Source organism: Notamacropus eugenii, chromosome 5 (genome assembly GCF_028372415.1).
Source record: "Notamacropus eugenii isolate mMacEug1 chromosome 5, mMacEug1.pri_v2, whole genome shotgun sequence".
Taxonomy (NCBI): Eukaryota; Metazoa; Chordata; class Mammalia; order Diprotodontia; family Macropodidae; genus Notamacropus; species Notamacropus eugenii.
Genome location: NC_092876.1, coordinates 101,625,746 through 101,653,584, shown reverse-complemented (window position 1 = coordinate 101,653,584; position 27,839 = coordinate 101,625,746). Strand labels below are relative to the sequence as shown.

The 27,839-nt window shown below is 36.4% G+C and overlaps 1 protein-coding gene and 1 long non-coding RNA gene across 2 annotated transcripts in view; one reads left to right on the top strand and one right to left on the bottom strand.

Moving 5' to 3' along the window:
- The window catches only part of LHFPL6 (LHFPL tetraspan subfamily member 6), a 284,585-nt gene that overhangs the window by 109,422 nt on the left and 147,324 nt on the right, over window positions 1-27,839 (top strand). The gene's annotated exons all lie outside the window — the stretch shown is intronic.
- LOC140504950 (uncharacterized) lies at window positions 864-21,162 on the bottom strand. Its single transcript, XR_011967289.1, has 3 exons — window positions 21,089-21,162; window positions 15,671-15,838; window positions 864-1,692 (listed from the first exon to the last, which is right to left on the bottom strand). It is a non-coding gene; the product is annotated as an uncharacterized lncRNA (long non-coding RNA).

Sequence of the window (27,839 nt, the reverse complement as noted above, 5' to 3'; positions counted from 1 at the left end):
CAGTATGTTTTATAGGGAAAATGCTAATGATTGTCAGAGGGCAGAAAATCATGTAGGTTTATGTTGAGCACTGTAATTTTATTTTAATGCACAGACTTTTTTATTTTTATTTTTTGCATTAGAAGGTTGAAGTATGTTCTGAGTTAAGAAAGTAAAAGAGATCCTGTCCTCTTCAAAGAGAAAAGTTTTAGCTTTCTGTATAACAAAGATGAAATAAGGGAGTATAGTAGCTTGGGAATTTAGCTTGTGTAACTTAAATACACACAAGCTGAAAATGTAGATAATTTAACCTGAAGAGATATGAATAAAACTATTATAATACTTAGAAATATCATTTTTTCTTAGCTTTGGGTATGCCCTTCATTGATAAAAAACCATGGCTTCTATATGCCTTAGAAAATAGCTGTCAGGAGTTACTGTGACTGAAACTTTATGGTGAACTTCCTATTAATGATGATTTCCACACTTGGCTAGGATGGTCCTTGAACTTTGTCAGATCTATATTTTAAGCATTTCAAAAAATTTTAGGACATTTTCGAGTCTTATACTCTTCAAAAACTGAAAGTTATTTCCATATCACAATGTGGCATGAGAACAGCATTTTTCTAGTGTAAGATACTTTATATAAACAGGATATAGGATGGTGCTAGAGGCCAGTATGAGCTGAGGCAAGATCTTTGTGGTGAAATGTAAAATCTCACAGTAATTGGTAATCTCATGATTTACTATGAATGTTAGGTAGGATGGATAAGCTCACTGCTCCTTATTACCAGAGAGGGCAATTCTAACTAAAGGGAAGGTGGGGGCGAGGAAGTAGGGGGCGGATGTGCTTTAGAAGTTGGTAACATCACTACAATCAGGCACTCTCTTAATTAGAGTATTAATCGGTGTAGAAGTGGGAATTAAACTTGGCAACATGATAGAAAAGCTGACATCAGAGTTATTAATTTGAAATCATTGCCACTCAAATCAAATCAGAAAATACCATTGTTATTGCTGCTGACACTCTCAACACTGTACTGAGGAGGAAAAGGAAATTCCAAGTAAAAGAGATGAAGGGATTGTGTGTATGTGTGTGTGTGTGTGTGTGTGTGTGTGTGTGTGTCCCTTGAGATTGATGTCATAATACTAATAGATTAAACATAAAATTAAAACAGGAAGGTTGTTGCATATTGACTTTTATCCAAATATTAAAAATATGTCAGCACCAAACTCATTTTCCTCCAGCTGTCTCAAAGAGGTAAAAGTAAGAGCTCATTGCTCTAGGAAAAGAAATTACTCTGGTGAATTTCAGAAAAGTATTTTAAAAATAGCTGATGTAATTTTCCTATCAGAAACTTGTTCTCTTAATCTTTATGTGCCATGCTAGACTTTCCACCCTTGACATAGAAGTGAGTCATAGAAGCAAGGGATGAGTTCTTCTTGTATAAAACAGCCTCACCACTCTCCATAATCTCTGCATAGTTAAGCTGAGCCACACTTGTCCATTAAGGGTGAAATGGTTTCCATCTTCACCACTGACCAGCTAGTCCTTCAGACCTTTCTTACTTTGTCTTCTGCTTTTCACATCTCCTTTTGATCAACAGCCATGACCAAAGCTTGCATAGTTTCTGTAGTGACCCCTGGATTCCCTTAATCTCTTTTGCTCAGCATCACTCCAGCAACTGAAATCTTACCCTAGCTCCCAGCAACCTGCACAAAGAATGAACATTGACACATTAGTAGTCTGGGGAGGAAGTATACTTCTCCAAAATGATGATAGAACTGATCTATCACCCAGTCCTCACTCCTTACAAAAGGTTCAATTTTATTTTCATGGTGCTCCAGTTTACAGCTAGCAGTTAGGTCTGGGATAGGTTTTGCATTTTGGACATTGGAATGCTATGATTTTAGGGCTGAGGGTTCATGTGGCCACCTGCAGGCTGCATATCAGAGGAGCTGCCAATATTCTGTGCATTGCTCCCAGGGAACTTAGCTAGACCTGTGGTTTAATTCACAGTATTGATTATGCCAAGTGGGCAGCTGCTATCTTTTTTCCTTTTAAAATAAACCAGAGAACCTTGTTGTGTTAGATAAAAGCCAGTAGAATACTCAGCTTGAAAAATCTCACAGGGCAAACTTTTTTTTTAATAGGATATAACTAGCTATTTAACTAATAAAAGATTGCCTATGCTTCTAGTGTGATTATTTTCATTCCGGGCATTTGAGAAGCTGGATATTGTTGCTCCATGGTTCTCTTGCAGTGGGCAATTGAGGCTGTTCTTTTTTCCGATCACATGTTTCCTTCACATTCAGATGACTTACTTCTTATGTGCAACAAAATTTATTGGAGCATATTAGAGTCTTTAAATGTCACTGAATATATCTTGGGTGCACTGTCTGTTAAAGTGCTGTACCTATTGAAGCCTTCATGTTTTACACACCCTGACTTGTTTTTTTCTGAAGTGCTACTGTTTGTAGGCACTAAGCTGGCTACTCACTGTTTTTCTTTCCCCTGCTCTTTCTGCCCCCTGTTCCATGACCTCTTTTATTTCATATTTCTGTATACTTCTATGTGTACTTCTCTTCACCAAAAAAAACCCCAATTTTCTTGAGGACAAGGACTATTTCATTTTTTTTGTATCCTCAAACTTCTAACACAGTGTCTGATATGTTAATGTTAATTGGTTGATTGATTGTTATTTATGAAATCTTATACCCTAATAGTAACTGAAAAAGCAAAAGTCTTGCTTTGTTTAACCTATGGCAAGAGTTAGACCACTTTTATCCAATCATCAGAAGTCTCATCACTATGCTGATTGAGTCAGGTTTTGATAACCAATACATTCTCCACTTGCCCTCAGTGGCCTCTACCCTTGGATTGAAGAATTGGTAAGCAATATATTAAACTCATCCCTTTCTTTGTAGAGGGCTCAGAGTCTTTCAGGTAACTCCATTTTCTATTAGCATCTCTGCTTGGCTTCAACTTTACAGGAATTGATGCCTGGGGTATCCCGTGGTGAGCCTTCCCCCCTTTTAGCTTGTTTTTGTGTGTTATCTTCCCCCATTAGAATGTAAACTCCATGAAAGCAGACGCTGTCTCTTTTTCTTATTTATATACCCAGAAGTTAACATAGTACCTGGCATTTAGCAGACACTTAATAAGTATTTATTGAATTGAAATTCCCTTTCTTTTTCTATTTGTTCTCCATCTTTTCCCCATTACTTTTAAAAATTATTTTAAACGTTCTTTTCTTTCTAAATTTTGAGTTCCAATTTCTCTACCTTCCTCCCAACCTTCCCTTACCAACTGAGAAGGCAAGCAAAATGGTATCAGTGACACATGTGAAATCATGCAAAACATATTCCATATTAGTGATATCACAAAAAATAAAGCAAGAAAATTATAGCAAGAAAATTTTACTTTACTTGGTATTCAGAGTTCATCAGTTCTCTCTCTGGAGTTGGATAGAATTTTTTCATCATGAATACTTTGGAATTGTCTTGGATCATTGCATTGATCAGAATAGCTAAGTTTTTCACAGCTGATCATCATCACAACATTGCTGCTTATTGTGCTTAATGATCTCCTGGTTCCTCTCAACACTTTGCATCAGTTCATATAAATCTTGCCATTTTTTCTAAAACCACACCCTCATCCATCATTTCTTTTAGCACAATAGTATTTTAAGTCATTCCTCATTTGATGAGCATCCCTTCAATTTCTAATTCTGTCAGCACAAAAAGAGCTGCTATAAATACTTTTGTATATGCAGGTCCTTTTCCTTTTTCTTTAATCCTCTTGGGGTACAGACCTAGTAGTGGTATTGCTGGGTCAAAAGGTGTGCACAGTTTTTGGCACAGTTCCAAACTGTTCTCCAGAATGGTTAGACCAGTTCACCATTCCACCAGTGGTTTAGTTTGTGTTGTTATTTAGTCATTTTTCAACTATGTTTGACTCTTTGAGAAATCTTTTGGGGGTTTCTTGGTAAAGATACTGGAATGGTTTATCATTTCCTTCTCCAGATCATTTTATAGATGAGGAACTGAGGCAAATAGGGTTAAAATGACTTGCCCAGGGTCTCATAGCTAGTAAGTGTTTGAGCTAGATTTAAACTCATGAAGGTAAATCTTCCTGATTGTCCAGTCCAGTGCTCTGTACACTACACCACTAACTGCCCAAAAGTTTATCAGTGTGCCTATTTTCCCTCATCCCTTTCATTATCTGCCATTTTTGATAGGTGTCACCTCAGAGTTGTTTCAATTTGCATTTTTCTAATCAATAGCAATTTGGAGCATTTTTTTCATATGACTATAGAGGGTTTTGATTTCTTCTTCTGAAAACTGCCTGTTTATACCCCCTGACCATTTATCAATTGTTCCCCAATAGTTTCTAAAGATGGCTTCATCTTTAGATGGCAGTCTAGAAGGGCTGAGATCTTAACCTTGGGCTTGAAGAACAGAGATGATTCTGAAAGGGACAAGTAAAGAGTCAAAACTATTACAGGGAAATACAGCAATTTGAACTAAGGTCCTGAAGCCTCAACATGTTCACAAATGTCAAGTAGTCCAGTTTGCTTGATGTGGAGGGTACCTGGAAGAGAATAGAGGAAGATAAGGCTGAAAAAGTTAAGTTGGAGCCAGTTTTGAAGAACCCTGAATATGACTCAAGCATTAAGCCTTTATTCTTTAAGTAGCAGGGATCCATTGAAGGTTGGGGAGCAAGGGGGTCCCATGATCCATCCTGTGCTTTAAGAAGAATTCTTTTCATTAAGTAGTATAAGCTTGATTAAATTTGGAGAAGACTGAAGGCAGAAAGGCTAGTTAGAAGGCTAATGAAATGGTCAAGAAGAAAAGGAATGGAGTCCTAATCTTAGGTAGTGGCAATGAAAACAAAGACGTTGTGAAAGATATTCTCTAGGTAGAATCAACAGGATTTGTTGACTCTTTGGCGAGTGTGCATCAAGAGAAAAGGAGGAAATGATGATAAGTCTGAGGTTTCAACCTTGAAGAAAAGACAGAGAGAAGTAGTCAGTAGATATTGATCAAATTACTACTAGACGTCAGACCCTTTGCTAAGTGCTGGTTATGCAAAGAAACATAAAAGACATTCTGCTCTCAAGAAGCTCACAGCTAATGGGGGAGGGCAGATTTGTGTGGAAAAGATGATGAATTTGGATTTGGATTTCAAATTTACATTTGAAGTGCTGATGGGACATCCAGTTAGAAAGGTCTGGCAAGCAGTTCTAAATAATGGCATAGTAAATTTAGGAGTTATTTACATAGGGGTGGTCTTTTAAAATTGTTATATTTATGATATAAGCAGGGTAGAAAGTATATATAGGGAAGACTACAGAAGAAAATACCTTAGGAAAACCTACACATGAAGACTGAAAGTCAGCAAAATAGACAGAGAAGAAATCAGAAGGTTAGGATACTGGATACTGAAGTATCTTATAAGCCAAGGGAGAAGAGGGATAGCTAGCAGAAGAAAGAGAAGTTGGGGAAGAAGGAGACTAAGAAAAAAACTTTGATTTAATGATTTGAAATTCATTAATAACTTTGGAGGTACTAATATAAGTTGAAAGAAAGCTCTATTTTAAGGGGTGAGGAGAGAGTAGGAAATGATAAAGTGTTTACTACTCTGTCTAGATGTGTGGTAATAAAAGGAAGGAAAGAAGGAAAATTTGTTCAAGAGAAGAGACAAGATTTTATTTTATTTTTTAGGATGGGAAAATTTGAGTACATGTGTAACTGAAAGAGAAAACAATAGTGGAAAGAGAATTTGATATAATAGAAGAGGGGACAGTTGATGGCTCTAAGGAGGCTGAGAGAATGGGATGAAAGACACAAGGAGAAAAGTTAAGTGCTTGTATTCCTGAGATAGTAGGAAAAGAAAATGTGATAGAAGAAAATACAGAGAAATGCTCATTTAGTCTTGAAAATATCATCATTGAGAAGGTGAAAGCTGATGGCTTTGTTCTTAGTAAAGTAGGAGGTAAAACCATTTTTTGAGAGTAAGAGGTAAAAAAAGGGAATCAGATTGTGGATAAGACATTAGGGAGAGTGGAAGAGGTTTGCAATTGCTGTCATTGGGATTCGACTCTATGTCTAAGTTGTATGAAGGCCAAGCTAAAGTTTACTAGCATAAGGTTGTTATGGAGTCTATCTATGTTGTTCAGCAATGGACAAGAGTCCAAGGGTAGAAGTAGGGAAAGCAGGTGGTAGAGGAACATGCAGTGACAATACGTCTGAGGTAAAAGGTGCTTCAGAGCATCAGGATGGTAAGGGGTTCTAGGGTGCTAAACTTTGAACTTTGTTGCAATAGCAATTCAAGATGTCCAGGCTGTATATGTAGGGAGGCAAATGGAATCAGAAAGTGGTTGATAACTTGAAAAAGAGGAAGTATAAGTGTAAGGATTTGGATTTTTGATGATGACAGCAATAAGTAGATGTCGTGGGTATGAGAAGAGCAAAAAGACAGGTGGGATGATTAGAGGGGGATTTCAGAGCTTGAGACCTTAGAAGTAGAAAGAAATTCTGAATAACTATGAGGCCCAAGCTATGGCTAGGCTTATAAAGATTAATGGGGAGTGGAGATGATGAGTTTTTGAGTTAAAGAGGTTAAACCACTGTGAGTTCACACAATTGGAATGGCTATCAGTATGGACAGTTATTCTCATATTTGATGAAAGTGTATTTGGTTTTTGAAAGAAGTATTTTTAAGAAGTATTATAGTTAATTAACTAAATCTTCTTTTCCATTTCTCCCTTCCACACGTAAGGTTTGCATTGAATTTAAAGGGCATTGAGAATCAAATTGAAAGAGGACATGAGAAGTAAGAACCTGGCCTACTTAATTTTCTAACTCAAATCTCTTAGTAAGGGCTGTGGATGCAGACAGCTCTTATTCACGTTGATAACACGATTTTGTGCTTCTCTTTTACTTGATCTGCAAGTAATCTGTGATAGACGTATTCTGGTAATGAGTGGAAAATCCTTATCTAATTGGGAAAATTAATGGCAGTAGTCTCACCAAGTGAAGCATCTATTTACTGGTGGCATTGAAGAAGGCTAACCCTCCTTTAAATGCTGTCATACAGTAAGTAGGGCAATTATTGCTTGAATCAGATTGGAATTAAATATAAGAATAATGGAACTGAAATTAATTTCTCCAGTGAAGCAACATCTTTGTGAGATATGCATAGAGGCAGGGGGAGGGGAGAAGGAGATGGGAGGATCTTTGTCATTTGCCTTCTCTTCCTTTTAGTATTACTAAATTGATATTCACATTTTCATGGAAAGATTTTTTTAAAGAAGTGAATGAATATGTAAGCACTGTTCTAATTCTAGTAAAGTTTAAGGATAGCATGTTTTATCTGTAGTGCTTTTTCATAAAGGAAGCTATGCTTCAGAAACTAAACCTTGTATAAGTGCATTGCAAATATTAGTTATTACTGTAGAAAAACCATTTTCTTATGTTTTTAATGCAAATCATACAGAAATTAAACAGGGACAAGTTGTTATCTTATTCTACTGGTGTGCTTTTATATTTGATGTTCTCTGGTCTACTGCATAGGTGAACAAAATTACTTCTTGCTGTAGTTAAACACAAGCATTAGATGCATGTGCATCTTCTACAATTGGTCTTCCTGCCTTCAGTTTCTTCCTTTATAGTACATGATATACTCCAGCACCAAATTAATTTCCCTAAAACACTACATGATCTCCCTTCTTCTGCTCTTTCCTATTTCAGTCATCCCCAACACAATTCCTCCCCCAAAGTGATTGCCATTATGCCTATCTCTGTTTTACTCAGTAAATTCCAGGGGCTCATTATTATCTCTGACATCAAGTATATACTTCTCCATTTATCATTTAAAGACTTTTACAACCTGGCCCTAATCTTCTTTTCCAATCTTCTTCCAAATTCTCACCTTTACATATACACTATGGTCATCCAAACTGTTCCTAATACATGACACTCCATAGGCTACTGCTCTGACTTTGGATAGCCTGTCCTCAATGCCTGAAATGTATCCTTACTCATCTCCATCTCTTAGAATCCTTACTTTCCTTCCGGACTCAGCTTACACATTTTATTCTACATAACACCTTTTCTGATCTTATACTACTAATTTACCCCTCAAGCTATCTTGTACGTAGTTTGTATATACTTAATTTTTATATGAATACATGTTGTCACTCCTGGATAGAGCATAAACTCCTCAAGGAAAGAGACTATTTGAATTTTGTCCTTATATTACCTGGTACAAAGTAGGTACTTAATAAATGTTTATTGATTGGTAGATATAATCTTCCTGTCAAAAAAACCTCCCTTTTACCTTTCAAAATCTGACCTTCATCTTCCCTTCCAATCTATTCTTGCTCAATGTGAATCCTATGCTTCAGTCATTCTAGGCTGAAGTAGAGAACCTGTGACCTTGAGGCCTTCTAGGTCCTTGAGTGTGGCCTTTTGACTGAGTCCAAGTTTTACAGAACAAATTCTTTTATTAAGAGGATTTGTTCTATGAAGTTTGGATTCAGTGAAAGGGTTGCCCTTGAGGATCTAGAGGGTCACATGTGGCCTCGAGGCCAAAGGTTCCCTACCCCTGATTCTAGACCATTCACTATTTCCTGAATATGTATTGCGCTATATAACACACCTTGTTTTTCCTCATGTTGTTTTCTCTGTCTAGAATGTCCATAGTGTTAGAATTTCTCACTATTCAACTATTATCTATCCTCAAGTCTGGAGGTCAAGGACCTCAGATTAAATCCCACTTCTGAGGCTTACCAAGTAAGTGACCTTAAGAAAGCAGCTTAACCACTCTAGGTCTCAGTTTTTTCATCTATCAGAGAAGAAGATTGAATTAGATGATCTCAGACATTCTTTCTTTTATTATCTAGTGTCTAGTGTCCTATAATATTTCAGTTTGACCTTCTTTATTGACTCTGCCTGGAAATGATCCTTCTCCTCTGTCCTCACAGCACTTATTTGGTGACATTCACATAAAAACATTTTGGATGTTATACCCAGGTCTTTTCTCCTATACTAGATTTCAAGAGGGGGCAGCTAGGTGATGCAGTGGATAGAGCACCAGTGCAGGAGTCAGGAGGACCTGAGTTCAAATCTCACTTCAGACACTTGACACTCACTAGCTGTGTGATCTTGGGCAAGTCACTTAACCCCAGTTGCCTCATCCTGGGTCATCTCCAGTCATCCTGATGAATATCTGGTCACTGGATTCAGATGGCTCTGGAGGAGAAATGAGGCTGGTGACCTGCACAGCCCTGCCTCACTCATAACAAAGTTAAGTGCAAGTCATGCCATTATTTCTCGAATGGCATGGTCTTCTTCCACAAGGAAGGATGAACACACAGATTTCAAGAGGCACAGTAGTACATCTTTAATCTCCATAGTGATTAGCACAGTATCTCATACGAAGGATCATCAGATTTAGGGACCTTAGAGATCTAATTTCCCTCCCTGCTATTTTATAGCTAAGTAAATAAAATAACTTACTCATTGAACTGGATTATTAATGGTCACAAAGGGAGGGAATGACAAAGGACAAAAATAAGTCTTCTAATTCCCTAAATAATGTGCTTGATGATATATGGAAGGTATCACACAAAATTTGTTGAATGAACTAGCAAATAATTGAATAATGGAATGAATTGGGGAAGCTCACTTAGTCTTATCTTTATTGTAGTCATGTGTATGAGTTCATTTGGTGGCATAGTATCCCATCTTCCACTGACCTTTGGAATGGTTTTATCGTAACTGGCAGCTTGTCTATTGCTATATTCATTGCTAACTGACAGTATTGCATTTCAAAATTGATTCTGTAAGACTTTCAGGGAAAGTTAGTGTGAATTAGATCTGAAAGAGAATCCTTCTTCATAGCTTTCTGAAGCAGAGGAAAAGAATGGTAAAGAAAAGCTGTATCCTTAGTAGGCATCCTCCCTGTTTCCTGTGGCATGAATGACTAAAGCTTCTCTGACAGCACTGTGGTGTTATTGTTTTAATCATTGGTGTTATCAATTTGACACATTTTTAGTTGGTATTCCATGTGTCAGATACTTAGACAGTACATATAATTACATGACTTTAGATGTAGAAGCAATCTTAGGGTAAGAGACACTCTAGCAAACAACTTTAGATGTGTCCAGTGAATTCTAGAGAGTCCAGACTGAGACTGGCACAATGCTATACATACTTTGATGTCTTTCTTCCAGTTGAACATTAGGTTGAATATCTTAGCCACACACTCATTTTAAAAAATTTGCCTTGCTGACAGTGCTTTTATACTCTTATTTATTTGAACTTGGTGCTTTGTTTCCAGTGTTCTTTTTTTTTTAAATTTGCTATGGCTCTGTTGTCTGAGGAGCAAGGGGAGAGAAATGGATGAGTGAATCCTATGCCCTTTAAAGAGAGGTCTAGGAGAAGAAAGGGAGGGAGAAAGGAAAAGGAAAACTGGTTTGATAGTGATTCGTAGAATCTTAGAGAGACTTGAAGTAGCATCTATTCAAGCATTTTTTGAAGCATAAGTCACATTTAGCCTCTTCTTGGATATCTATCTACAGAATCAGGGAGCTCATTAAATCAAAAGACAGCCCATTCTGTTTGTGGGTCTTATCATTTACGAGGTCAATTTCTGCTTTTGAGTGGCTATATCTGTTGATTTTCCTCCTTTTTAACTTAGGAAGAAAAAAACCAAATGGTCCTAAATTCTGTGTAGCCCCACTTACCTTTTACAGTGTTAGTTAGAAGAATACAAAAAAAAAAAACCAAAAAAAAAAAAAACTACTCCAAAGCCTAAGATTTATATATTATGAATACCTTCTTTTAGGAAGAGAGATAGGAGTCTAAAGACATAGAAAACACTGAGTAACATCACAAAAATGAAGCTACAATGGAAAGTAAACGACTAGTTACTGATGTGAGTCACTTTTGAATCAGTCATCTGACTCATTAGAGAAAAGATCAAAATCAACCTCAAATTAGAAGGAAAGATAAACATGAGGCAAAGATGGTACAATTAGACCAATTTCCAAACTAGCCTATTCAAGCAGACTTTCATAGAAGAAGAATAGGAACTAGGTAATGAAAAGATAATGGTTAACCAGCATAAAGTAGCTGGTACATGAGGAAGCCAAAAGAGCCAAGAAAAACCTCTATCATCAAACCTTTCGTTTTTACACCAAGAAAATGGGTGGCAACCAAGTAAAGGGCAGTAGGGTGCAAGAAGAGCCTGTAGAAATGTGGATCATTCTTTCAAGAAGGAGGCTCCTGTGAAAATATTTATACCTTGACACTTGTAACCACAGAGATATTATAAAGATCCTCTGATGATCATTATCAAACAAGGCAAGATATATGCTTGCCAGTGTGTTGACCAACTATCATGGAAGATGTTCTTCATAAAGTTCAAATGAAAGAGGAATTTCTTTTAGATAGTGAATCCTCCCTTTGATTCTGTTTTTGGCTGACATAATTTTGAGTGCATTGAGTCAACTCAGAATGTTGGGTGGCCTCCTCAGTGAGGTCCATGAATATTCAAAAGAAACTGGGCTAATAAATCACATGTAACATAGCAAATGAATGAAAATCCCAGTTGTCCAGACTGGTGTATAAGTAGACAGACAGTCCTTTGAGTTAGTCCATTAATGCCTATGTGTATGCATGCATGCATGTATAAACTTACGTGTACATGCTTATGTATATACAGGAATACATGTTCATATGTGCACAAAACTATAGCTATATAGATGTACATATGTGATAAGTGCTATAGATACACAATAAGCTGAATCCAGAATTGTACATAAGGAAGATGTGAGCTGAATTCATTTAGGAAATTGTGCCACACTTTCTATGATTTCAAACTAATTCATAGAGTGTACTCATGAATGTGAACACATACACATATACCCCACCACCACCATTGCCATCACCGCAGTCTTTTTAACACTTAGATTCTTCTGGTGATGTTATATGGCTGTGAATTACAGAAAGACACAATCTCTGAAGAATCAAAATGGCAGAAAACCCAAAAGCAAAGGGAAGATGTATAGTAAATACAATCAAGTTACAGAAATTTTCAACAATGATTTTGGTAAAAGAAGTGATATAAAAAGTGTCATTCAGGAAATGTATGATTGGAAAGGTAAGTGGGTTGGTCAGAAAGGAAGGGGTGGACAGTATGAAGGCTTCGTAGTAAATACAGGATGTTAAAAGACCTGAAAGAGGTTTTCAGTATGTGGAGTAGATCTTCTATGTACAGTTTCTGGGAGAACATGGACAAGAATCCCATAGGAAGAGGGATAGATTGGTTCCAATCTGTAGGGCATACCGCACTGAAGAAATCAGTGCTTCCTTTGAAGGATTAAAATACATAAAAAGTAAAGGCCAAAGGTTTGGGACTTGGTCTTTGCTTACTACTGTTTTTTCTATTTCTTTTCTACATGGGCTTCTGTTGCAAGTTTCCAAAATTTGGAAGATATTCAACTCAGATTTACTGTACATTTACTGTACATTGCTGTTCAGTCATGTTCAACTCTTTGACCCTAATTGGGGTTTTCTTAGCAGAGATACTCAAGTGGTTTGCCATTTTCTTCTCTAGCTCATTTTATGGAGGAGGAAACTGAATCAAACAGGGTCAAATGATTTGGCCAGGATTATACAACTAGTAAATGTCTGAGATCAAATTTGAACTCAGACCTTCCTTACTCCATGCCTAGTGCCACCTAACTGACCAGATTTTCTGTATATTCTATTCAAGTTTTCAGATAGTATTGTGTAGCCAGCCTGCAGTCCTCTATCCAAAGTCTTTGATGCATTTCTCTACTATGTATACCTATTAAATTAACATGCATAAAAATCAAACTTATTCTTCAGCTACTACAGCTAAGGAAATCCTCTTTTGCAACATAATTCTTCAAAGGCAAGTTAGTCGTTTTCTAAACCTCACACCTAGGAAATTCTAATAGTCAATGTCAGGTTATTTTATTACTAAATCCTTATTATTCAGTGAATTCTGCAAAGCTGTCATAAAGATAGTCTTCTTGATCTCACAACCTGCTTGGGGTGAGGCCACAGGACCCTGGGCAGCAAAGACATCACCAGGCATTACAGTTTTGCAATGCTTTTGGCAGAAATTGCTCCACTTGTAAGAAGACTGAGACAGGTTCCTTTAAAGGGTCCTGTGATGAACAAGGTCTCTGGTTACTGTTTAATAAAGTACAGGCCTTTGAGAGGGAAGGAGCTAGGAAGCAGGAAAAAAAAAAGTATAAGTTCCATTGAGGGACTTTGTATTTACCCATTCTTAAACTTATAAAACTAAACATTAACTTTCCACTTAGAGTGTTCTACTGATTCTGGTAATTGATTCTGACAAGGCCATACATGTCACAATTCATTTCATTTCTTGGTTATTTGCAACAGTTTATTAATGAACACTTGCTCTTATGATAGTGCTATAAAAATGTGATTCTAATAATAAAATTAGTCACCTAACAGCATGATTAAGTTCCACCTGAGTTAGTGAGTCCTGTACTAAGCTTGAGAAACTTACATGGAAGAGTCAGGACAAGCATAAATCAAAATGCATTAATGCATGTCCTGTGGGGGCAGCTAGGTGGTGCAGTGGATAGAGCACCAGTGCAAGAGTCAGGAGGACCTGAGTTCAAATCTCACCTCAGACACTTGACACTCACTAGTTGTGTGACCTTGGGCAAGTCACTTAACCCCAATTGCCTCATCCTGGGTGATCTCCAGTCATCCTGATGAATATCTGGTCACTGGATTCAGATGGCTTTGGAGGAGAAGTGAGGCTGGTGACCTGCACAGCCCTCCCTCACTCAAAACAAAGTCAAGTGCAAGTCATGTCATTGTTTCTCTGATGGCTTGGTCTTCTTTCGCAACAAAGGATGAACACACATATCATTGAGTAAAATATAGAGTTCTGTAAATACAACTGCTGAAATTATGAAGTGGTGGGGTGGAGATGTGGTGAGAAGACTTCCTGGGGGAGCTGAATTGTACATAGTTGTTAGGAGGAAGGGACATGGTTTTGCTAAAGAGAGATAGGAGAGGAAGGACCAAATTATATAGGAGCATTTTCCACAAACTTTTAGAAATCTCTTTGGCCTAGCACTAAGTATCCACTGGAAAGTATATTGGGCTTGGGGTTGTAGGAAATTCATAGGGAAGCAGTGAAATAGGATGGGAAATGATGCTGAATTTTGAATCTGAGAATGTGGCTTCAAATTCATACTCAGCTACTTATAACCCTATGTGACATTGGTCAAGTCATTCAACTGCTCCAGACCTCAGTTTCCACATATGTAAAAATGATACAATAGCTTTCTAACCTATAATTTTTTCATCTGAAAAATGGGACTAAGAATACCTGTTCTTACCTGATAGGGTTGTGAGAATCAGAAAAGATACTGTATAATAAAGATAATAGCTTCCATTTAAAAAGTATGTTGCATCTGTTACATTTAGATGTGAAACTAGTCTGAAAAAATGTCAAGTATTCTATAGATGATATTAGTAAACATTTTATGAAATACAGGAATATTATTCCCTGTTAATGCTATGTAAAAAATACTTGACCCATCAAACACATCAGGGTATTTTGGGGATTTTTACTAGCTGTTCTTAAGTTATTTTAAGACACGTAGGTAATTTCAAAGACCTGCACTTGTAATTTACAAAAAAAATCCTACCAAAAAAAACCCCTACCACTATGGAGTAGGTAGTCATTCTTTGTCATTTTTATTATTACCCAGTTGGGGGATGAGGCATCTCTTGTCATCTTGATCTAAATCTTGCCACTGGACTCAGATGGCTCCAGAGGAGAAGGTAAGACTGGTGACCTTGCGTAGCCCTCCCTCACTTAAATCCACTTCACTTGTTAGTCTTGGCATCATCTTCCTGATATCATGGTCCTCTTCAAGAACAAAGGATAAAAAAGAACAACCCAGTTGGAGCAACCAAAATACAGCAGGGTAAATGCCTTAGCCATGGTCCCTTAGAGAACAGTTGTCTCAGAGGACAACAGAGCTGGAGAGGACTTTAGGAGCCATCCACATCAATTTTCCTCTTGTTTCTCAAAGTGAACAAACTTATCCAGACATAGGCAGGATTTGTAGCACTTCTGAAAAAGAGGCCTAGGATTTCCATCCTAAATTCTGAATTTTTTCCTACTAAAACCTTCACAAAAATGAACTGTTTAGTTATCAGAATGGGAGGCTCTGTTCTTTTCTTTACCGACTGGATTACTAATTTGGGATGAATATATTGAATTGCCCTGTTTAATTGGTGACCTACCTAGTTTGATTGATCAAGATTAATCATTTATAGTAGAATTAGTTTTTAAAATCTTTTCCAAGAATTTCCAAAATCATAATTCCATTAGTGTGAAACTGTTCCAGTCCCAGCTATCTAAAAGCTAAATGCGTTTCCTTTGGAAATAAAGAGAATATTTGCATTTCAATAGAGGTGAATTTTGACACTTATTTAAGCTGTAGCAGGTTTAGAGAAGAAGTTCCATTTGCGTTAAAGCCTTTGTTGTGAGCTAATTAAGAATCATTAAGCCAATTAAGAATATTCACATTTTGGGGGGGGAGGAGAATAGAAATCTTTTATGACCTTAATCAATTTACAAGAAAAGACTTACGTTTCACTCTTCCATTTTCTTCCATTAGAGAAACCAACTCATAGAAGGTGATTGAAGTAGGGTAACCTAGTCTGAACCTGCATTAACTTTTCCTCTGACAGTAGTCTCTGATGTCATCAAAGTTTACTTCTCTGAGAAAGGGTCTGCAAGTGATCCTTACTGTGTAAGCTATTGAAACGACAAAGTTTGATTTATTAATGAACTTGTCCTCTGAGTGGTAGTAATTCACACACATGTATGTATGAATACGCTTATATGGTGTATATGCATGTATATGTATACATGTATGTGCATGTATATATATGTATATATAATTTGATGTCTTTCCTAACAACCTTATGAGATGAGTAGATGAAGTGTTATACTACTAAAATTATTCTCAGAATTTGAGGAAAACGCTCTCTTAAACTAATGAGACAATATAGTCCCAGTACTTAAAACAATCAAGTCTAGATCAATATGCCACATATTTTCTAAATATTTATTTAAAATTTTAAATAAAATTTTGGCCAAAAGATATATGTATGTATACATACATGTGCATACACACATGTAGGTATGTATGTATACATGTATATATACATATATGAAAATGTTATTCTCTATGATAAAATTTTATAAGTAAGGGGAACTTTAGAATGGTTTGACCCCAGAAAAACAGTATAATTAACTACATGAAAAAAGCAAACACCACTAAAATACCCAGAGCCACATTATCAATACTTACAGATAAAACACCTGTGAAAAAATATACCACTTGTTTATGCTGAAAACCTCTTTCCCTCTTGAACCATTCAAGAATATGCTGTTGTACTTTCATGCTCTTAGGAGTTTACAGGGTCCTCTGCCACATTAAATGTTCATTCATTTTCCTTTGTCTTGCAATCTTTATTCAGAGATGTTCAGAGATTTAGAGATATCCTGGCTTGCCATTCTCCTTTCTGTTAATATTATCCTGTTCATTTTTCTGTTGTGCACAACTTCTAAGGCTTTTGGTAGTTTACATCTCCCCTGTCCCCATCTTCAACCCTATCACTCCATTTCTTGCTCTTTCGCTTTTGAAGGGAAAGATTGGGAGATTGCCCATGCCTGGACCTCAAAGTTTTCGCAGGCTTTTCCCACATCAGGGCAATTTGCTTTTCACTGGCTTCTCTCCCTCTTTAATCAAATTATTTCTGGAAATGACAGAACTGGCCCCAAATAGATTCTATTTCTTTTTCCTTCAGGGTGGGTACAGTCCTCCCCACCCCATACACATTCATGTTCTGCCCCATTCCTTCTGTCCTTCAGTTCCTTAACTGAGTGCTGGTTGCACGTGAGGCACAACAAGCTTCTGTTTTCCTATGCCCATACCTCCTTTCATTCATATGTAAGTTGGGAGAGCAGAATTGAGTTCTGTTGTTTGTCACAACAGCTTAGGGTGAGTCCAGGGGCCTTGTATGCTGGCAAAGGTCGCAGCTGCAGCAAGGAAAGTGAGCAGTGTACCACAGAACACAAATCCATGAATCTCACTGTGGCTCTTTGCCAGAGCACTAGTCTGGTGAAAGACCGGGTGCTGATTGTGTTATGGGAACTTAGCTTTCTCCACTGGAAATTCATCATTAGGCTTCTTGACCTGAAGAGATAGCTGAGACTATTTACTTCTTGTGCATAATTTTGAGAAGGAAAGAAGGAAGGAAGATTTTATTAAGTGCCTACTATGTGCAAGTCATTGTGTTACTTGTAATTGTCTGAGACCACATTTGAACTCAGATCTACCTGACTGCAGGCCTAGCATCCTAGTCAGTGTAAAAAAAAAAGATCCCATTCTCTGTCTTGTTAGCCACATGACCTAGAAGTTTCTGGATTGCTCAAATCAATGTTGTCATACATGTGTATGAATATATACATGTTATATACATATATGTATGTGTATATAACATGTGTATGAATATATACATGTTATATACATATATGTATGTGTATATATATGAAGTTAATGTGTTGTAAGAATCAATAATTATGAATTCAGAGAAACATAAAAAAGAATTACATGAACTGATACAAAGTAAAGTAACGGAACTAGGAAAATAATATACAAATACAATAATGTGAAAAAATAACAACATGAAAAAAATCAAATGCTATGAAATAATAATTTCTGTTTGGCTCCAGAGAAGAAAGAAGAGAATGCATAGCCCTTCCTCTTTCACAGAGGTGGGGGACTATAGGTGTATAATACTGCATATTTTGATTCTTAGTGTGATGATTACTTTTTTAAAAATTAATTTGTTTTCAGTTTTCAACAATCACTTCCATAAGTCTTAAATTTTCTCCCCTCTTTACCCCCTCCCTCCCTGAGATGGCATGCAATCTTATATGGGTTCTGCACATACATTCTTATTAAACACATTTTCATATTAGTCATGTTGCATAGACTAATTAAAATGAATGGGAGAAACCATGAGAAAAACTAAACCAAAACAAAACATAACAGAAGAGAAAATAGTCTGCTTCATTCTACGTTTGATTCCATAGTTCTTTCTCTGGATGTGGGAGGCATTTTGTTTCAAGAGTCCTTTGGAAATGAGTTAGGTCCTTGCATTACTGTGAAGGGCTAAGTCTGTCAGAAACAGTCTGTGCACACTGGTTGTTACTGTGTACAGTGTTCTCCTAGTTCTGCTCATTTCACTCAGCATCAGTTAATATAAGTCTTTCCAGGCTTTTCTGAAGTCTTCCTGTCCATCATTTCTTATGGCACAATAGTATGACATTACATTCATACACCACAACTTGGTCAGCCATTCCCCAATTGATGGGTATTCCCTCGATTTCCAGTTCTTGGCTACCACAAAAAGAGCTGCTATAAATATTGTTGTACATGTGGAACATTTTCCCCTTTTTTATGATCTCTTTGGGATGCAGGCCTATAAGCAATATTGCTGGGTCAAGGGGTATGCATAGTTTCCTAGCCTTTTGGGCATAGGATGATTAGTTTTTCTAATAGTTTTATTCTCTCTTTTAATGCCTTGTTATAAAGGTTGATTTTCCAGGAGGGAGAGGAGTGAAGAATAAATAAAGAAATGAAAATGATGTGAAAAGAACACATATAAAATATGAATTTTTTTAAAATAACGATATCAAAAACCAGGAGAACATTGTACACAGTAACATTGACATTGTGTGATGACCAACTTTGATAGACTTAGCTTTTCTCAGCAATACAATCATCTAAGACAATTCCAAAAGACATAATAGAAAATGCTATCCACATCCAGAAAAAGAATTTTGGAATCTGAATGCAGATGGAAGCATACTATTTTCTCTTTTTTTGTTGCTTTTTCTTTCTTGTGCTTTTTCCTTTTTTGTTCTGATTCTTTTTTCACAACATGACTAATATGGAAATGCGTTTAATGTGATTGTACATGTATAACCTATATCAAATTGCTTGGCCTCTTGGGGAGTGGGAAGGGGAGGGAGAAAAAAATTGGAACTGAAAATCTTGTAAACGTAAATGTTGAAAACTACCTTTACATCTAATTAGAAAATACTATAAAGAGGAAAAAATAACACGGCATAGTTGGTGTATGTAGATGTACAAATATATGTGTAGTAGGTCAGAGTTCACTGCATTTCTTTTAGTCTCATTATTAGATCTGCCAGAAGATTCATTGGCTCATTGTCTTTAATTCTGTCTTAATTTCTTTTTCCCCTCTTGAGAAGTGAGAACAGGTTTATTTTCTTGGCTATGTGCATAGATACTAATCAGCATTTGTGCTGGTGACCAGAGAAAGCATGAATAATTGAAACCCAAAGATAGATCACTGGGAAACCTTATTCTAACCCATCTTTCCACTCCTTTTTTCCTAAACATCTTTCCTAGAATAACCAGTAAGAAGCAAGATGAATTGGTTTAGATTTCCATTTCTTTTGCCTCTCACCTGCCTTCCAGCAAGGATAGTGTCACTAAGGAAGTGTAAAATGGGGAAAAGATAGCTATCAGATGGAGAAGCGGAGTCTACTGAAATATTTCACAGATCAGTAATTAGTCTGGAATAATTGAAAGTTGACTATATATCTTTTAACACAAGATAAAATACCATTTTTGTTGGAAAATTAAATTAGGTCATGGAGGCATAGTACTTTGTATGTGCTGTTTCTTCTGATGTGTTGGAATGCCTGTGAGTATGTAATTATAGAGAGAAACAGTGACACTGAATAATTCAAAATATCAGATAACTCAAATCATTTCTACTTTATTTTACAATGTTCTACATGATTTTTCAACTACTTTGTTTTCTTAAGGATCATTCAGTCGATTTAAATTTCCTTTGCATTCCTTGATTTCTCTCTGAGTTCCAAGATGGAAGGATACCCAGGAAAAAAACTTGGGACTAAAAACTGACCATCGTGATCTAATCTTTCCACAGAAAACACCTCAGAAGTCTTCTATTTCCAACCCCAAATTAGAAAGTCACTTAATCCTGGGTAAGGAGCCTCTACCAAGCAAAGGAATCCATGTGAAAGCACAAGAGTTTTTAAAAGGGAAGGAAATCATTCCATTACAGTTGTCCTTTACACATTTTGACTTTACCCACTGCAGCTTCCATATATCATGGGTCAGGATAAGAAATTAAATGGAAAGTTTTAGGGAGTTTTGTGGAAGCTGCAGACAACACATGAAGGCCAGCAGACAAGACAGAAAAAGTTTAGAAACTCAGAAATGCATAAAATATATGGATAGTATTGTATAATATCAACTCACATTTTATAATAAAGTACTGTAAACACCCATAAAAGAAAAAGAAAAAAATTCAGACTTCTCTGCTACAAAGGGAGGGCCAAAAATTTTTATGTGGCCCCTAGCCCCCATGATGTGGAAGGGATAATTACATATTAAAAAAATGAAATGAGCTGTCCCTTTTTCTTTTAGGCAACTGGTAAAACAGCTAGATGGCTTTGTGGGTGGAGTACCAGGTCTAGAGTCAGGAAGACTCCTCTTCCTGAGCTCAAAATCAACCTGAGAAACTTACTAGCTCTGAATCCCCTGGCAAATCACTAACCCTGTTTGCCTCAGTTTTTTCATCTGTAAAATGAACCGGAAAAGAAAATGACAAACCACTCCAGTATCTCTGCCAAGAAAACCCCAAGTAAGGTCACTAAGAGTCAGATGACTGAAAAGTGACAACTACAAAAACACTTAAAGTACTAATTGCTGATTTTCCCTAGGAGGAACCAAACTGTTTATAATTCAGGATACTTGCACTGAAGAAATGATTTGTCTGACCAGTTTAGTTTTCCCTTAATAAATTTTCTTAAAGCTGTAGTATACTAAGGACCAGTGCACAACTGTTCTCAGAAAAGGGAGTGGAGGTGTAAAGTACTTGTATAATTGACCTTCTCTAAATGACTCTTATTAAACTGAGAAAAATAACTTACTGTTCAAGGTAGAAGATAAGTAATGGCAGTTATTGCTTTGATCTGTAATTACCCTTCCTCCTTATGGAATGCAGGCAGGTTTAACTGCCTTAAACTTCAACAATTCATTATAAATGTTAAGAAAAGAATTAAGCCCAGCAAGTAGACAACTAGGCATGTTTTATAGTAAATGGTAGGGTGACTGATGCTCAGAAATAAAGCGCGACTTCAATATTTTATCCACTTCCTGTTTTCTAATCAATAGGCAATTTACCCTTGCAGCTCCATACCCTTCCTCCCAAGCCCTGCATTGATTTTGTTGCTTTCTGCAACATTCGAGAGGTGAGTCCACATGGGTTTAGAAGCAATGAACAAAATTGCCCCAGTATTTCATCTAAATAAATTAAAAGAAAATTGAAAGAATCTGTATCAATAAAGTATCTAGTTTATAACATCATTATGTTTCATTGGCTTGATGTGAAAAAATTAGATGAAAATAAAGATTGCTTTTGTTATAAATGGTAACTGAAAAAGAGGCTTTGTGGGACTACCTATTATGCCTTTTTTTGTTCAGGATGTTTCCATGTAAGAAATTTGGGAGAGAGATTTTTTTCTTTACAAAAACAATTGTACAGGTCTGTTCTGAAGGTGTTCTTAAGGTGTTTCTCTATCAGTGTTGTTTTCCTAGGTCTTGGCCCCCACCTCCATGCTTTGAGTGAAATTAACAAGGACTGGTACAGAGTTGATGGCTTGGGGGATGGGTAGAAAACTAGGTTCTGCAGAGTTTGTAGCAGAGACATTTTAATCTTTCATTTGGATGTATGTATGTGTGTGAAATTTAAATCATTTACAATTAAATAAATCTGTTTGATATTTATTATTCATGAGGCTAAAAACTCATTTAAAATGAGTTAACACCGCAAGTTTGTGATATTATATTCACTTTTAAAAATAAGCACTTGGAAAAAATATAGGCACTTTGATCAGTCTGGAAAGCAGTTTATAATAATGTAAAAAAATGAGTAGACTGTCCATACTCTTAGACCCAGAGATTTCCACTGCTAAACATTTACCTCAAAGAAGTCAAAGATGAAAAGATCCCATATACACCAAAATCCTATTAGCTACAGTTCTTGTAAGAGAAAAAAAACCCTATAAACAAAATATTTGGCCCTCAGAGAATGGCGAAACAAATTATAACATGTGAATGTAATGGAATCTCACTTTGCTAAAAAAAAAAATGAACATTAAGAATGCAGAGAAGCATGGGAAGGCTGATATGAACTGATGCAAAATGAAGTAAGTAAGCAGAACAAGGAAAACAACACACACAATAAGTATGGCAGTATAAACTGAAAGAACAACAAAAACTAAACAACCAAAATTGATTCTTCCAAAATTATAATGCCTGAAAAAAAAAAACATGATGAAGCACCTCCTGCCACTTCTTTGCAGAGGTGGGAGACAATGGGGTATGGAACATTCCACATATTATCAGACTTTTTTGATATGTTGGTAACTTTTCCACTTTTTTTCTCTTTTATAAGTGGACAGTGATACATTTTGTGGCGGTGGGGAGGGAAGGAAAAGAAAGGCAATAAGCATTTTTTTGAAGCCTGTTAAATGCCAGGCAGTGCGCTAAGCACTTTACAAATTCCTCTTGATCCTCACAAGAACCCTGTAGTGTAGGTGCTGTTATTACTCCCATTTTTCAGCTGAGGAAACTGAAGCAAAAAGAGTCTTGGCCAGGGTCACACAGCTTACAAGTATCTGAGACCACGTTTGAACAGTCTTATTGACTCTAGACCCAGTTCTCTATCTACTGTACCATTTGGCATTGACATTGGATAAAATGTCAATTTAAAAATGAGGGATAAAATTTTATTCAAAATAGGCAATTTGAAAATTTAAAGCCTATAATTTTAAACTTTATAACTTTAGTAACATTCTATAATCAGCAGTGAATGGTAGCATACATTAGTAAATGGAGGGCAGACCTTGAAGTCAGCAAGATTTCAGGTCATGTTCTGCTTTTAACACATACTGCCAGTGTGACTATAGTCAAGTCATTTCACAGCTCAGGATCCTAGGCAACTCCCTAATACTTTGTTATTTATGAACTGCTAAGCTATATTCATGAATGGATTTTCTATACTGGAAGATCCCCACATGGTAATCAATTGTAATTTACATACTAGCGTGAAGCTAAATGGAGGTCCAGCTCTAATCTCCCCACTGATTTCCAGTTGTGAATCTCCAACTACCAATTGGATATCTCAGATTAGACATGCTATGGAAATCTTACACTCATCATGTCCAAAACTAAGCTCATTATAGTCAGTTCTGCTGTAATACAACATGTTTATTCCAAAACAATTCTTTTATAGGAAGCCTTTTCCAGTCCGTTATAATTCTAGTGCTTTTCTTCTGTTGATTATTTCCAATTTATCCTACATATAACATGTTTATACACAGTTCTCTGTGTGTTGTCTTCCCTGTTAGATTGTAAACTCTTTGAGAATGAGGACTGTCTTTTATCTTCCTTTATCTTACCTTTGTACCCGCTGTGATTAGCACAGTGCCTGGTACATAGTTATCATTTAATAAACGTTTAATGATTGAGAAAACGTTACCATGAATGCCCCTTGTCTAAATAATCATAAAGGTGTTTTGCTAAGTAAAGAAACAATATCACCTCTGTCCTCAAAGTTTCACAATCTCTATGGAGACAAGTTAAACAAAATAAGTGTAGTATACCAAAGAATATACATATGCCAATTCTGGTGTGCTGATAATGGGAAATTAATGGTGAGGCTATCACTTGCTCTAGAATCACTTAATCCCAGAGTCAGAAGGGATCAAATAAATCATCCCATTCGGCCCCCAACTGAAAGATGATTTCTTTCCTTTACAGTATTCCTGACAAGTAGGACTAATGGGTTTGGTTGCCAAAGTAGACATAATGGGCGCTTTGGCAGGAAGTATCTCCTTCATGATCTTAGAATCCTTCATAGATAGAAAGAAAGCGTATTATAATCTGATATACACCCTAACGTTTGACAGGGTAGATTATATGTTAAAGATCATTTATTTCTATCATGAATTTAGTTCCAACTTCATCCTTTTGTAGATGAGAAAACTGAGACCCAGACAGATTTGAAGAGAGTTCAGAGAATGAATAGGTGAGATGCTGTGATCTGATATTCTGTAGGGAGCTTTGTTTATGAAAGACAGGTTGCATTCAAGGAAGAAATTTTGATGATACAAATAAAAGTGATGCTGTTGAAAAAGAACAGAAGGAATGTCCTAAAGAGGCCAATGTGAATTTAACCAACTTAGACCAACTTAGATTTTTAAGAAGGATGCATATGAAATGGAATCAATGGATATATACGTGTGTGTGAATATATATGTATATATATACACACACATACACATGATATACATATATGGGATGGATATCAATGAGTATAAGGCTAGTGTTAGGAATACTACAGTCCTGAACAAGCTGAGGATGAAAATGAAGGCTAAAGACAAAATGATATACTTTGTAAACTATATTGAAGGAAAAGTGAAGGTCAAATTCGGTTCTTCTACAACTCAGAGTGGGTGGGTTAATGATGGATGATGGAAGAGAGGCATGCTGCTCAAAAGAATACTTCAGATTGGAAAGACTAGTATAACAAATAAATAACAGGAAATTAAAATTCAAGGGAGAAGTTGGTTGAAGGCCAACTGGATACCTTCAATGAATTCAAGTCAACAGAGCTTGAAAAACTACTGAAAGAAGTGACAGGTAATATTATAGACTCATTGTGGATTTTTTTTTTGACAAATTATGAAATAGAGAAAAGCTGTTGTTTTGATTTTCAAAAAACGTAAGAGGGAGATTCTGTAACTTATAGCATGAGGAGCTTAACTTTAATTCCTGAGAAAATCCCTTCAAGGGAATATCGGTGAATGCTTAGAAAGGGAAGTATTGGTTACTAAGTGGCATCTTCATCAAGAAAAATAAACTAGAGATCTGTCCTTGGTCCTCGTCTCTTAAATATCTCTAACATTAACTTGGTTGTTTATCATATTTGTAAGAAATATGAACAAGGCAAAGAGAAATGGCTCAAACATTTGATGAATGAGTTAGAATAAAAAAAGATCTCAACAAGTTAGAATGGCAGTCCAAATCTAATAAGATGAAATTTAGCCAATAAAATGTGAAGTTACTTAATTAAAAAAAATAAGTTCCATAGCTACAGGTTAAGAGGATGAATGGTGGCTCATAACTTGTTGAATAAGATCTGCTTGATTAGGGGAGGCTTGTTTTGTAGGAAGGTTCACATCTTTTGTAAATTGTTAATGAGACACTGGGTCCTGAGGGTCTTGATGCCCTCCAGCTCTGAAAAGTATATCTATAGTCTGAGGTGAGGTTTTTTCTTTGGGGACTTACTCTTTGGAAGAAGGTTCCTTTGCCAGATGAGACTATGGGTAGCCATTAATGTCCCCCCACCAACTTTGAAAACCCAGATATTGGTGCTTCTCTCTTTGGTAACTATATATGTATGTAGTGGTCAGACAGTTCTGTCTGTTGATCTGTGATGTATGTATTGCTTATGGTCAGACAGTTAGAAGCCCTGTCTGTTGGTCTTTATTTCTCTGCTTGTATTTTCTCTGTTGATATATGTGATTAAAGAAGATTGTTAGCTCCCCAAAAGTTGCTTTCCTTTTAGAAAAGCAGATCTAAGAACCTGTGCTAGCAGGCTGTCTTGGATGTGTCAGGGTACTTGGTGCTACAGTAACCTACTAGTGGGTTATATATGTAACTATCTTAATGTTTCTAAATGTAAAATTTTTTTAAAATTAGCAACATGCCTTTTATTTTTTTTAACTATTTTATTTTGGAAATTACTCAAGAAGTCTTCTTAAGTCTTGTCTTTTATGTAGGCAGCCTTTATTAATGTTTTCTCTGGTTTTGTTGCAAAACTTAATGGACCTGGTATTATTTGATTTCCCTCCTCCCCCCCTCCAATTAACAAATGTAGTTGTGATTTTTATTCATTTATTTTGCCTTTTGCCTTTCCTGGCATATATCACCAGCCAGATAATTTCTGGCAAATATACTGTAGTTTTTCACCAGATGCTCTATATTTGACTTTTTGAAAATTAGTGGACAGTTTCTCATTGCATATGAGATATATTTAGGTTATAGTAAAATTTGACATGAATACATGACTATTCAAGTTAATATATTCAGTGTTCATCTTTTCTTTCTCTTTTTTTGTCATTTGAATCCCTAAAAATATTTCATGATATTACTATACTATTATATTACATAGAATAACCAATAGCAGTGACAATAATTGAAAATTTAAATTGTTCAAATTCAGAGTCAGGCTTTGGGTTAGAGTCCATAATAAACATTTGCCAGTAGACTTCCCATATGTATAAGGGGAAGCAGACAGATGCTTACTTGGATTGTAACTTTAGCAACAGTAGGGAACAAAAGTTCTGACAATGCACCTCTGAGTTCTATGAAGCAATTTACATCTGGCTCTTGGGGTTCCCTAATACAAGAGACAGTTTGCCAGGTGTTAGGACAGTGTTGTCCAAATCTGCCACTTTATCATGTCTGTTTCTATCCAACTGCCCAATGTTTGGTTCCTGCTTACATTTGCAATCTGTTTTTCTTGAGTGATGTGGAATGTTCACCTCCAAAGCTATGATTTCCTTGTGCATAGTAGGTTATAAATGTGCATAATACTGAGATAATTCAATAGACAGGAAGAGATTCCTTACTTCTTTTGACTAAAAGTTGTCTTGTCAGACTATTGGCTGTCAAATCCCGATCCTAGTCCTATACTTTTACCCTGGAGATAAGAAAGCAAAGGCCGAAAGAGGTTAAGTGAAGCTACCTTCATCTTGGTAAGGTATTTAGAAACTGTACATGTGATCTTACATTTTCTCATTTCAACATATTTTAAGAATATGTTTGTGCTTATTTGGAGGTGGGGAGGAGAAGGAAGTAAAGAGTGCTTCCTTTTCTGGCTTATATGGATACAATTCAGTGTAGGATGGCATCTTAAAAAAAATTGACAAGGGTTAAGTTGACCAAATTGGAGGATTCCTGTTGGTGATAGTTCTAGAGAAAGCACCACAAACACAGATAAGTAAGTACCATAGAGGAGAATTTGAGGTAGGAGAAAACATTACCAACTAAGGTGAATAAGAAAAGTCTTCTTTTAGGAAGTGGCAGAGCTAAAGAGTGAGTACATTCCAGGTATAGGTGATGGCCTATACATAGGCATGCAGGTGGGAAATGGAATTCTGAGTTTGTACAGCAGAGAAGCAGGTCAGTTTGACCAGAACATAGAGTTTATGAGAGGGAAATAATGTGGTACAAGTTTAGATCAGGAAGCTAGAGCCATTGTGAAGAGCCTTGAATAACAGGTGAAGAAGTTTATCATTTATCCTCATAGTGGTAAGGATCTAGTGAAGTTTTTGAGAAAGGAAGTGACCTAGCTATTGAACCAGCCATGTGGAGGATGGATCTGAGAAGGGAAACATCAAAATCCTGAAGTTCACATAGGTAGGTATTGATTTAATAGTCCAGGTGAAAGATGATGAGGGCCTGAACTAGTGTGGTAACCATCTGAGTGAAGTGAAGTTGATGGGTATGAGAGACATTATGGAGGCAGAATTGACATCACATAGGAACTGATTGAGTGGGAGAGGAGGAGGGAGAAATTGGAGTCAAGGATGACTCCAGGGTTGTGAACAT